At 46.4% G+C, this 13533-nt stretch overlaps 1 protein-coding gene across 1 annotated transcript in view; it reads left to right on the plus strand.

Moving 5' to 3' along the window:
* The window catches only part of MRPS9 (mitochondrial ribosomal protein S9), a 151419-nt gene that overhangs the window by 80428 nt on the left and 57458 nt on the right, over positions 1 to 13533 (plus strand). The gene's annotated exons all lie outside the window — the stretch shown is intronic.

Genomic DNA, 13533 nt, shown 5'->3' on the forward strand with positions numbered 1-13533 from the left:
GTCAGTTTTGGATATTTTGTTTAAAGTTTTAAATATTGCTTCTAAAATTCTAAGCCTTGTAATGTCCAAAAAAATAAAATTATATTTTCAAAACAATGCCAACATAAAGTAGCCATATGGGGAATGCTATTTCATAAGGTGTCACTAAACCAGAGAAATTTAAATTTTGAAAATAGCAACATTTTCTGTAAATTTTAGATTTTTTAATATATGAAAGGTAAAACATATCGACTCAAATTTACCTTTCACGAGAAAACTGCAGTGATGTACTATTATGTCAAAATGCGGCAAGTTATTTGTCACTGTGATGTAATGGTATGTCGCAAAGGACTTAAAGGGGCTGTCCATTTACACTTTTATCCTGTGTTTGATCCAAGCTATAAATGACGGGGGGGGGGGGACCAGAAACGTAGGCGCATTGGCTTTGTGGCATTTGTCCAGCTTTTTTTTTTGAATGATTTGCTAATTTGGCACCATGCTGGTGATCTGGATAATCAGAATGGGACTGACTGGAGCGTGCATTTACTCATAAAATTCTGGTAGAATTACTTGTAGTAACCTGCACACTACCATATTTTGGGTCCGCGTCCGATACGCATTTTTTGTGGATCGCATGCTGACCCATATATTTCTATGGTGCCAGCACACAGATGTTATCCATGCAGCCATTCCACAAATTATAGAACATGTCCTATTCTGTCCATTTTGCAGACAGTGAACAGGAAAGTGCAGGATGCACACCACCAGTGTCCATATTTTGTGGATCCACTGTTTGTGGACCACAGAAGGGCAACAGCCACGTTCATGAGGCTTTACACATCATTGCACACAGAAGACTATTTCTGGATGAACGGTTATTTCATCCTTTCCAGGTACAGAACAGTATGGGGAAATCGTAAGGTCGCAGTTTATCTTCCTTATAAATGACATGAAGCAAGTTCCTCACCATGTGGACGTCGACTAGGAGGGGTGCCATGATGGTTTCCACTGGTTTAAGTGTGACATTGTTGGACCACTTTCACACTGGCGTTTTGGCTTTCCGTTTCTGAGATCCGTTCACGGCTCCCACAAGCGGTCCAAAACGGATCAGTTTTGCCCTAATGCATTCTGAATGGAAAAGGATCTGTTCAGAATGCATCAGTTTACCTCCGTTCAGTCACCATTCCGCTTTGGAGGCGGACACCAAACACTGCCTGCAACATTTTTCTGTCCGCTTGACGAAGCGGAGCCAAACAGATCCATTCTGGCACACAATGTAAGTCAATGGGGACGGATCCGTTTTCTCTGACACAATAGAAAACTGATCCGCCCCCCGTTGACTTTCAATGGATTTCACGACTGATCCGTCTTGGCTATATAAGACATAATACAACCGGATCCGTTCATGACGTATGTATGCCGATGTATTATTGTAACGGAAGCGTTTTTGCAGATCCATGACGGATCCGCAAAAAATGCTAGTGTTAAAGTAGCCTTATTCTGTTCAGTGCTGTGTTCTCCCAGTCACAGCCTAAAGCGCAGTTGAGGAAGGCTGGATGGGCCGAAACGCGTCCTGTGTATGGATCAATCTGTGTATGGATCAATAAAGCATTGAAGAAAATATCTATAGCCTGCTGGGATTTATTCAGATTTTTATAGTATGAGCGATCCCTTCCCGTGCAAGCGAATTTACAAGGTGGTGAGCTGTCTTTCTTCTATATCGAACAGCCCAAAGCGCTGCCATGAAGCGGGGTCTGTAACCAGATAAAATATCCCCCTTTGGAGGCAGAATTACTAGCTTCTGCCTCCAAAGTTTATTTTCTCCGTTATATTTGCTGAATTGGTTTTCTTTGAGTCAACGTTATCTCTTAAACCTGAATATGGAGCAGATGTACTTGACGTGACAGCGTAGCAGCCAGCTGTGCCACCATGGTGCCCACACCTATCAGACCGTTCATCTTACACACGTTCCACTACAACATATGATCTCAATGTATTTATATTACAGCCGAGTGTGCTTGCGCAGCGCACAAGGGATCCTGCTGATGTGCCTTACATCTATAGTCTAGACAGTGCTTTTAGGTAATGCCTCAATCGGGTTGTCCTCTTTGGAGAAGTAATTTTTCCTACATTGGTCCTGCAAACAAAAGCTGATTTCGTGGTCTCCTCTGTAAGGACCCCCAGATGTAAACTGTGTGGGAACATGGAAGCCTGTGTCCAGTTTTTATTTAGCACCATCAGAAGGGAACTGGGTTCGCATGTGGTATTTAGGTTAATTTTTGTGGCGTTCTTTCTCCTGCCATATTGTAAATGCCATGCCATAATGTCTGCCATGAAAGTAAGGGCTCTGTGCTGCGGACCGCAACTGGTGGTATGCAATGCACGGGAACTGGCTGTGTGCACTCCGTATGACGGATGCGGACCCATTGACTTGAATGGGTCCGTGATCCGCAATATACAATTAAAAATAGGACCTGTCTTATTTTCTGCGGTGCACAGACCCGAAAGCCCACTAAAGTGCTTTGTAGTGCTTCTGTGGGCTACCGATCTGTGCCTCCACTCCGCAAAAGATATGACCTGTCCTATCTTCCCGTTAATGTCACTGAGTTTGCATCCGTGAACCGGTCCGCAATACGGGCATGGGGCCCTTACGTTCGTCTGCACGAGCCATAATTTCGAGGAAAATGAGTAGTTCTAATGGGGGAGATTTATGAAACTGTCTAAAAAGAAAACAGTGTTTGAGGCCCTCAGCAATCAGTCAGCGGAGATTTTTATTTTCTATAATGCGTAAAGGTCCTTTTACATGAACCAAGGTATCGGCTAATTATCATGAATTAATTGCCTAATTGTCAGGGAAGGTGAGAGCTGCTCTTAGGCTACTTTCACACTAGCGTTCGGGGCTCCGCTTGTGAGTTCCGTTTGAAGGGGCTCATAAGCGGCCCCGAACGGATCCGTCCAGCCCTAATGCATTCTGAGTGGATGCGGATCCGCTCAGAATGCATCAGTCTGGCACCGTCTGTCCTCCGCTCCGCTCAGCAGGCGGACACCTGAACGCTGCTTGCAGCGTTCGGGTGTCCGCCTGGCTGTGCGGAGGCAAACGGATCCGTCCAGACTTACAATGTAAGTCAATGGGGACGGATCCGTTTGAAGTTGACACAATATGGCTCAATTTTCAAACGGATCCGTCCCCCTTGACTTTCAATGTAAAGTCAAAACGGATCAGTTTGCATTATCATGAACAAAATGCATTTTTTTGTTCACGGTAATGCAAACGGATCCGTTCTGAACGGATCTCAGCGCTTGCATTATAGGTGCGGATCCGTCTGTGCAGATACCAGACGGATTCGCTCCGAACGCAAGTGTGAAAGTAGCCTTACATGCAGCAATCGCCTCAGTGGTATGGGGACAAGCAGATCCCTGTTCACACAGCACAATCTGCTGCACAGAAACAGTGATTACAGTTTCCGGCTGAAAGACACGATCACCCAATGAACGAGTGTTTGCCCGCATTTTTCAGAGGCCACATATTGGAAACAAGTGTTTCTACAAACACTCGTCCCTGATAATTGGCCTGATTATTGGACCATTAGTGGTGTTTTTCAAAATGTGACATGCCTTGGCTATAGCATTTAGATTTGTGTGACCATACCCGATCATACTTGCCTTATCTCTGCCTCTGGGTTGTGGCTCCATCGCTGCCCGCTGGCTCTGCATAGTCTGGTTTGACACCGGGTCATGTGATAGCTGCAGCCTGTGACTGGCCGCAGTGTTCACTTGTCACCCATGCATCACGTGACCCAGTGACATGACACATGGGTGGGGCCTCAGTGCTGCAGCCAGTCATTGGACATGGCTTGATGTTGTAGTGGGGAGACCCAGCGGGGCAGCGATGGATCAGAATCCAGTGCCAGGGATCAGGTAAGTATGATTGCCAGCACAGGTCTGGCCACGCTGTGGGGTCTGTAGGGTATGCCCACAACCCCTTTAAAACTGCATTTAACCCCTTAAGGACTCAGCCCTATTTCACATGCCAGTGTCACTTTAAGTGGTGATAACTTTAAAATGCTTTGACTTATCCAGGCCATTCTGAGACGCATTTTCGTCACATATTGTACTTCATGACACTGGTAAAATGAAGTCAAATTTTTATTTATTTTTTATAAAAAAAATACCAAATTTGCAAAAAATTTGTAAAAAAAATTTGCAAATTTCCAAGTTTCAATTTCTCTACTTCTATAATACATAGTAATACCTAAAAAAAAAAGTTATTACTTTACATTCCCCATATGTTTACTTCATGTGTGGATCATTTTGGGAATGATATTTTAGGGGTATGTTACAAGGCTTAGAAGTTTAGAAGCAAATCTTGAAATTTTTCAGAAATTTTCAAAAACCCAATTTTTAGGGACCAGTTCAGTTCTGAAGTCATTTTGTGAGGCTTACATAATAGAAACCACCCAAAAATTACCCCATTCTACAAACTACACCCCTCAAGGTATTCAAAACTGATTTTACAAACTTTGTTAACCCTTTAGGTGTTCCACAAGAATTAATGGAAAATAGAGATACAATTTCAAAATTTTGGGCAGATTTTCCATTTTAATAATTTTTTTCCAGTTACAAAGCAAGGGTTAACAGCCAAATCAATCTCAATATTAATGGCCCTGATTCTGTAGTTTACAGAAACACCCCATATGTGGTCGTAAACCGCTGTACGGGCACCCGGCAGGGCGCAGAAGGAAAGGAGTGTCATACGGTTTTTGGAAGGCAGATTTTGCTGGACATTTTTTATTTATTTTTACACCATGTTCCATTTGAAGCCCCCCTGATGCACTCCTAGAGTAGAAACTCCAAAAACGTGGCCCCATTTTAGAAACTACGGGATAGGGTGGCAGTATTGTTGGTACTAGTTTAGGGTACATATGATTTTTGGTTGCTCTATATTACACTTTTTGTGAGGCAGGATAACAAGAAATAGCTGTTTTGGCACCGTTTTTATTTTTGTTATTTACAACATTTATCTGACAGGTTAGATCATGTGATATTTTTTTATAGACCAGGTTGTCACAGATATCTTTTTATGAAGCAAAAAAATCATGTTTTAGTGTTTCCATAGTCTGAGAGCCATAATTTTTTCAGTTTTTGGGCGATTACCTTGGGTAGGGTATGATTTTTGCGGGATCAGATGACTGTTTTATTGGCACTATTTTGGGGTGCGTGTGACTTTTTGATCGCTTGCTATTACACTTTTTGTGATGTAATGTGACAAAAAATTGTTTATTTAGCACAGTTTTTATTAAAAAAAAGTTAGTATTCATCTGAGGGGTTAGGTCCTGTGATATTTTTATAGAGCCGGTCGATACGGACGCGGCGATACCTAATATGTATACTTTTTTATTTATTTATGTATGTTTTAGACAATAACAGCTTGTTTAAAACAAAAAAATGGTTTTAGTGTCTCCATATTCTGATCCATAGTTTATTTTTTGGGCGATTGTCTCAGGTAGGGGCTCATTTTTTGCGGGATGAGGTGACGGTTAGATTGGTACTATTTTGGTGGGCAAAAACGCCATTTTGATCGCTTGCTGTTGTACTTTTTGTGATGTAAGGTGACAAAAAAAATGTTTATTTAGCACAGTTTTCATTTTTTATTATAGTTCATCTGAGGGGTTAGGTCATGTGATATGTTTATAGAGCCGGTCAATACGGATGCAGTGATACCTAATATGTATACTTTTTTTGGGGGGGGAGGGAAATGACGTTTTTGTTTATTTTTACTTGAAACTTTTCATTTTGGGGGGGGGGCTTAATTTTTTTGAGCAGGCACCAGGTTCCGATCACTGTCCGCCGGGCGGCGGTGATCGGAGATGCACATGATGTACCGGTACGTCATGGGTCCTTAAGGACTCGGGAAACATGCCGTACCGGTACATCATAAGTCCTTAACGGGTTAAAAAATGCAAGTACAAAAATATCAATATCATTTTTTTCTGAAGAAACCACAGATTGCGAGATATAAGCAAAGTGCGTTTAACCTAGTTTATTAAAATTTTGACCCAAGTCACCCAATTGCCAAATTTGAGGACCCTGCCATTAACAGTCTAAGGTGGCGGCAATTAAAATTTTCCCATAGAAAACAAATTATTTGATCATTTTACATTGAAGTCAATAGGTGAAATCTGATTTAGGGCTCTTTCACACCTGCGTTCTTGTCTTCCGGCATAGAGTTCCGTCGTCGGGGCTCTATGCCGGAAGAATCCTGATCAGGATTATCCTAATGCATTCTGAATGGAGTGAAATCCGTTCAGGATGTCTTCAGTTCCGGAACGGAACGTTTTTTGGCCGGAGAAAATACCGCAGCATGCTGCGCTTTTTGCTCCGACCAAAAATCCTAAAGCCTTGCCGCAAGGCCGGATCCGGAATTAATGCCCATTGAAAGGCATTGATCCGGATCCGGCCTTAAGCTAAACGTCGTTTCGGCGCATTGCCGGATCCGACGTTTAGCTTTTTTAGAGTGGTTACCATGGCTGCCGGGACGCTAAAGTCCCGGCAGCCATGGTAAAGTGTAGCGGGGAGCAGCAAGCATACTTACCGTCCGTGCGGCTCCCGGGGAGCTCCAGAGTGACGTCAGGGCGCCCCACGCGCATGGATGACGTGATCGCATGGCACGTCATCCATGCACATGGGGCGCTCTGACATCATTCTGGAGCGCCCCGGGAGCCGCGCGGACTGTAAGTATACCGCTCCCCGCTCCTACTATGGCAACCAGGACTTTAATAGCGTCCTGGGTGCCATAGTAACACTGAAAGCATTTTGAAGACGGATCCGTCTTCAAATGCTTTCAGTACACTTGCGTTTTTCCGGATCCGGCGTGTAATTCCGGCAAGTGGAGTACACGTCGGATCTGGACAACGCAAGTGTGAAAGAGGCATTAGGCTGTTTGTCTCCACGCACTTTTCCTCAATTTTGACCCAGTGAGTAATTGTGCTAAGTTTGGGAATTTATTTTTTTCATTAAGGTCAATGGCTGAAATCTGATTGGCTGTTGTTACCCTGCCCCTTTTTTTTTTCCTAATTGTGAGCCACAGTCACCTAGTGACTAACACTTTAAAGTTTGGGAATTATGGCATTTAAGCCTCATTCACACGTCAATGTTTTTGGTCAGTGATTGTGAGCCAAAACCAGAATTGGTGCCTCCACAGACATAAGGTATAAGGGAAATCTCTCCACCTATTCTGTGTTTCGAGCCGCACCTGGTTTGGGCTCACAATCACTGATGGAAATCACTGACCAAACACTGACGCGTGAATGAGGAATTAACGTGTAAGGCTACTTTCACACTAGCGTTCGATCGGATCCGTTCTGAACGGATCCGATCATATTAATGCAGACGGAGGCTCCGTTCAGTACGGATCCGTCTGCATTAATAACTTAGAAAAAATTCTAAGTGTGAAAGTAGCCTGAGCGGATCCGTTCAGACTTTCAATGTAAAGTCAATGGGGGACGGATCCGCTTGAAGATTGAGCCATATGGTGACATCTTCAAGCGGATCCGTTCCCATTGACTTACATTGTAAGTCTGAACGGATCCGCTCGCCTCCGCAAGCAGCGTTCAGCTGTCCGCCTGTCCGTGCGGAGGCGAGCGGAGCGGAGGCTGAACGCCGCCAGACTGATGCAGTCTGAGCGGATCCGCGTCCATTCAGACTGCATCAGGGCTGGACGGAGGCGTTCGGGTCCGCTCGTGAGCTCCTTCAAACGGTTCTCACGAACAGACCTATGAACGCTAGTGTGAAAGTAGCCTAAAAATGGCAGCAGTTTTATTTTTTTCTATTGAAAAAACAGTGAGTAAAATTTGATTGTTGTGGCTCCGTCCACTTCTTCTAACCTTGCAGTGGAAACACCCAATGACCACATTTGTGATATTTGAGGTCCATGACATCAATAATGTGAGAATGGCACTTTTTCTTCTCCCATTTAAATCAAAGAAATCTGATATCTGGTATTGCCCACTTTTCAGAATTTTAATCCTAGTCCTCCACTGACCATATGTGCCAAGTTTGAGGACCCTGCCATTAACTGTCTAAGAGTAGCGGCAGTTTGACATTTTCCCATTTAAACAAATGTCTGAAATTTGATTGGCCATTGTAGACTTCGCCCACTTTTTATAAATTTTAACCCCAGTGACCCACGGTGCCAAGTTTGGGTATTCTGGCTTAAAAACTGTGAGAATGACAGCTTTTAATATTTTCTCATTGAAGTCAATAGGGAAAATCTGATTGGTTGTTTGTGGCTCCGCCCACTTTTTAAAGTCCCCGAAATGTGACAGAAATTTTCAGAGTGACCCAAGTTTGGCAAGTTTAACTTCAAAGCTGTACGGGTGGCAAAAGTTTACAAGTTTCCAATGAAAGTCTATGGCAAAAAGTAGGGTCTTTGGGGGGCCGCTCCAGGGGCCCGGAGGGTGGTATCAGTTAACAAAGCACAAGCAACCTATTCGGGTATGTGCCGAATAAGTGTGCAAAGTTTCGTAATTGTACTCCTAAAACTGTGGGAGGAGTAGCGTATAGAAAATAGAAATATTTTCATTGGCCGTTGCGAGCTCCGCCGGTGTCGGGTTGACACCAACGATATGTGGTCCGAGTGAGTGTAGCTTCAAAACTGTGCGAGTGGGAGCGATTAGAAATTTTTCCCTGTTTAAAGGACATACCCGTAATTTCACCCAGGCAGCCCCCCTGATGTTAGCATTTCATGCTCTGATGCGCTCCCTTGCCCTGCTCTTGATCGCGCAGGGAACGGGCTCTTTTGTTTACAATAACACACTGCCGGGCGGAAGCTTCCGCCCGGCAGTGTGTTCGGTGATGTCACCGGCTCTAATGGGGGTGCTTTAGCGCTGCCCTAGCTGTTTTACAGGCTAGGGCAGCGCTAAAGCCCGCGCATCAGTGCCAGTGACGTTACCTGGCTTCCTGGCAGTCCCAAGGAGAGCCCGAAACGTCACCAGAACTCTGGAAAATGCCTTTGCCCTTGTGGGTGATTAGCAGGGGAATCCAGTGGGAAGATCACTGTGATCTTCCAGCTCAGACCACTTCGGCACTGCTCAGAGAGTTCTGGAAATCTAGCCCAAGATTGTGAGCAAACTGTCATTGGTTTGAATGGTCTTTTGGTTAGACTCTGTTCACATCTGTGTTATGGCTGATCCATTTTTCGGCAGATGCAAACTTTGCTGTTCCTCTTGTCAAAAGTGAGGTAAATCCTGACGAATCCCCTGATAAAAGCATAAACGCAGATGTAACAGAAATCTCCAAGCCGAGCCAAAGGGGTTTAAGCCATATGTAGAGCCCTTTCATTCTGGAAATCGAGGCTGGCATGAGATCACAGATTTCACCAGTGTGATCCTCTCACATACTAACATATCAGAATATCATTTTCTCAGGATTTCCCCTTTTTAGTACTTATATACTGAAGTATTTATAAGCAAATAACTGCAAAGAAATGCAGTCTCTCTCTCCTCAGCAGCATGTCTAAGAAGGGGCTGAAGCACAAAAATGTACTTGGGTAGAATAAATGGAGAAGCGCGTGCTCCCTGTACAGTAGATTTGGGTGTCCTGAAAGCCGTGTGTGCAGTCTCAGCGCTGCGCTTCTAGCCAGTAGCTACGTAATTAGAAATAGGTTTGGTGGTGAGTCAGTGGAAACTGCCTGGCAGTGTTTGCTGAACGTATTGCCTCTGCTGCTCCAGGAAATAGTGGTTTGTGATGTACTGTATATTTAGGCGTCAGCTTCTCCGTATGGTGCACTGCCTTGCTTAGGATCTTCTACATTGCTTTTAAAAACACCTATACATTTTCATCCACATTTACACATTTAGCTGTGTCGCTCATTCTGATTGCAGAGGGGAATTTACCTAGTTATTGCATGGGTAGTTTCATGCACACACAGAGGCCCAGATTACCGTATTTTTCGCCCTATAAGACACATCAGTCCATAAGACGTCCCTAGTTTTTAGGGGAGGACAATAAGAAAAAATAATTTTAAGACCCCATTCAGACCTCAAATCAGCCCCCCCAGTGCCTCTAAGGCTACTTTCACACTAGCGTTCAGGGCTCTGCTTGTGAGTTCCATTTGAAGGCTCTCACAAGTGGCCCCGAAGGGATCTGTCCAGCCCTAATGCATTCTAAGTGGATGCGGATCCGCTCAGAATGCATCAGTCTGGCAGTGTTCAGCCTCCGCTCTGCTCAGCAGGCGGACACCTGAACACTGCTTGCAGCATTCGGGTGTCCGCCTGGCCGTGCGGAGGCAAACAGATCCGTCCAGAGTTACAATGGAAGTCATTGGGGGCGGATCCGTTCGAAGGTGACACAATATGGTGCATTTTTCAAACGGATCCGCCCCCATTGACTTTACATTGAAAGTCTGGATGGATCCTTCTGAATACAAATTGTACTGTAAGGCCTCTTTCACACGGGCGTCATGTTTTTTGCCCGGATAAGAGGCGGGTGCGTTGCGGGAAAATGCGCGATTTTTCTGCGCGAGTGCAAAACATTGTCATGCGTTTTGCACTTGCGTGAGAAAAATCGCGCATGTTTGGTACCCAGACCCGAACTTCTTCACAGAAGTTCGGGCTTGGGATTGATGTTCTGAAGATTGTATTATTTTCCCTTATAACATGGTTATAAGGGAAAATAATAGCATTCTGACTACAGAATGCTTTGTATAATAGTGCTGGAAGGGTTAAAAATAATAAAAAAGTTAACTCACCTTCTCCTCTTGTTCGCGCAGATGCCACTCTGTTCTTTAGCTGTGGACTGAATGACCTGAGGTGACGTCAGATCACATGCTCCAATCACATGGTCCATCACCATGGTGATGGAGCATGTGATCTGACGTCATCAAAGGTCCTTTAGCCCACAGATAAAGAACAGACCGGCATCTGCGCTAACAAGAGGAGAAGGTGAGTTAACTTTTTTATTATTTTTAACCCCTCCAGCACTATTATACTAAGCATTCTGTATTCAGAATGCTATTATTTTCCCTTATAACCATGTTATAAGGGAAAATAATACAGTGAATAGACTGTCACCTAGAACCCATGCGTGAAAATCGCACCGCATCCGCACTTGCTTGCGGATGCATGCGATTTTCACGCAACCCCATTCATTTCTATAGGGCCTGCGTTACGTGAAAAACGCACAAAGAGGAGCATGCTGCGATTTTCACGCAACGCACAAGTGATGCGTGAAAATCACCGCTCGTGTGCACAGTCTCATAGAAATGAATGGGTCAGGATTCAGTGCGGGTGCAATGCGTTCACCGCACGCATCGCACCCGCACGGAAAACTCGCCCGTGTGAAAGGGGCCTAAATCAGCCCCCCCCCCCAGTGCCTCTAAATCAGCCCCCCCCAGTGCCTCTAAATCAGCCCCCCCAGTGCCTCTAAATCAGCCCCCCAGTGCCTCTAAATCAGCCCCCCCCCAGTGCCTCTAAATCAGCCCCCCCCCCAGTGCCTCTAAATCAGCCCCCCCCCAGTGCCTCTAAATCAGCCCCCCCCAGTGCCTCTAAATCAGCCCCCCCCAGTGCCTCTAAATCAGCCCCCCCCAGTTGCCTCTAAATCAGCCCCCCCGTGCCTCTAAATCAGCCCCCCCCAGTGCCTCTAATCAGCCCCCCCCAGTGCCTCTAAATCGGCCCCCCCCCAGTGCCTCTAAATCAGCCCTCACAGTGCCTCTAATCAGCCCCCTCCCAGTGCTATAAATAGCCCCCCCCAGTGCCTCTAAATCAGCCCCCCCCAGTGCCTCTAAATCCGCCCCCCCCAGGGCCTCTAAATCAGCCTCCCCCCAGTGCCTCTAAATCAAGCCCCCCCCAGTGCCTCTAAATCCAGCCACCCCCCCAGTGCCTCTAAATCAGCCCCCCCCCAGTGCCTCTAAATCAGGACCCCCCAGTGCCCATCTAAATCAGCCCCCCCAGTGCCTCTAAATCAGGCCCCCCCCAGTGCCTCTAAATCAGCCCCCCCCACAGTGCCCTCTAACTCAAGCCCCCCCCCAGTGCCTCTAAAATCAGCCCCCCCCCCACAGTGCCTCTAAATCAGCCCCCCCCCAGTGCCTCTAAATCAAGCCCCACCCCCAGTGCCTCTAAATCAGCCCCCCCCAGTGCCTCTAAATCAGCCCCCCCCCAGTGCCTCCTAAATCAGCCCCCCCCCAGTGCCTCTAAATCAGCCCCCCCAGTGCCTCTAAATCAGCCCCCCCCAGTGCCTCTAAATCAGCCCCCCCCATGCCTCTAAATCAGCCCCCCCCCCAGTGCCTCTAAATCAGCCCCCCCCAGTGCCTCTAAATCAGCCCCCACCAGTGCCTCTAAATCAGCCCCCCCCAGTGCCTCTAAATCAGCCCCCCCCCAGTGCCTCTTAAATCAGCCCCCCCAGTGCCTCTAAATCAGCCCCCCCCCAGTGCCTCTAAATCAGCCCCCCCCCAGTTGCCTCTAAATCAGCCCCCCCCCAGTGCCTCTAAATCAGCCCCCCCCCCAGTGCCTCTAAATCAGCCCCCCCCAGTGCCTCTAAATCAGCCCCCCCAGTGCCTCTAAATCAGCCCCCCCCCCAGTGCCTCTAAATCAGCCCCCCCCCAGTGCCCTCTAATCAGCCCCCCCCCCCCCAGTGCCTCTAAATCAGCCCCCCCCCCCAGTGCCTCTAACTCAGCCCCCCCCCCCAGTGCCTCTAAATCAGCCCCCCCCCCCCCAGTGCCTCTAAATCAGCCCCCCCCCAGTGCCTCTAAATCAGCCCCCCCCCCAGTGCCTCTAAATCAGCCCCCCCCCCAGTGCCTCTAAATCAGCCCCCCCCCAGTGCCTCTAAATCAGCCCCCCCCCCCAGTGCCTCTAAATCAGCCCCCCCCAGTGCCTCTAAATCTAAAAAAAAAGTGTTCACAGCCGAGGACCAGGAAGCGGTGAGTACAAAGCCTTCACCGCTTCCTGGTCCTCCGTTACTAATGCCCGCTTCCATATAGAAAGCGCTCATTAGTATTCACCTCATAAGATGCAGGGGCATTTCCCCCCCTCCTTTGGGTGGGGGGGGAACTGCGTCTTACAGGGCGCAAAATACCGTAAGTATTTTTACAGCAAAATATAGCTGCAGCCAGATGTTTGCTGAAGGCCAATAAGGAATTTTTTAATTGTGCTACAAAAGGTGCATTTTTGTGCCATTTTTATTTTATTTTTATTAATCGCTTTTCATGAGTTTCTTGGATGCAGCATGCTCTATGTATGGAGTTTTCCCATAGACTTATAAATAGATTAAAACAAGAAAATTAAAAGCTGAACAAAAACACATTAAAATATGGAACCGGACAAATGTCACAAAAAAGCTTGTTAAAACACATGAAATTCACTTTACCCTAAAGGGGCATTCGCACTACCGTGTCCGCTTTCCGGTCCGCAAATTGTGGATCCACAAAACACAGATACTGGTCGCATGAATTCCATATTTTGCGCATGTAGCCTTATACTAATGACCTATTCTCTGGATAAGTCATCAGTGGGTGTCCTATAGCCAGGACCCCCTCAGATCAGCGTAGCCTAGGCCATGTGT

Source organism: Bufo gargarizans, chromosome 3, assembly GCF_014858855.1.
Source record: "Bufo gargarizans isolate SCDJY-AF-19 chromosome 3, ASM1485885v1, whole genome shotgun sequence".
Taxonomy (NCBI): domain Eukaryota; kingdom Metazoa; phylum Chordata; class Amphibia; order Anura; family Bufonidae; genus Bufo; species Bufo gargarizans.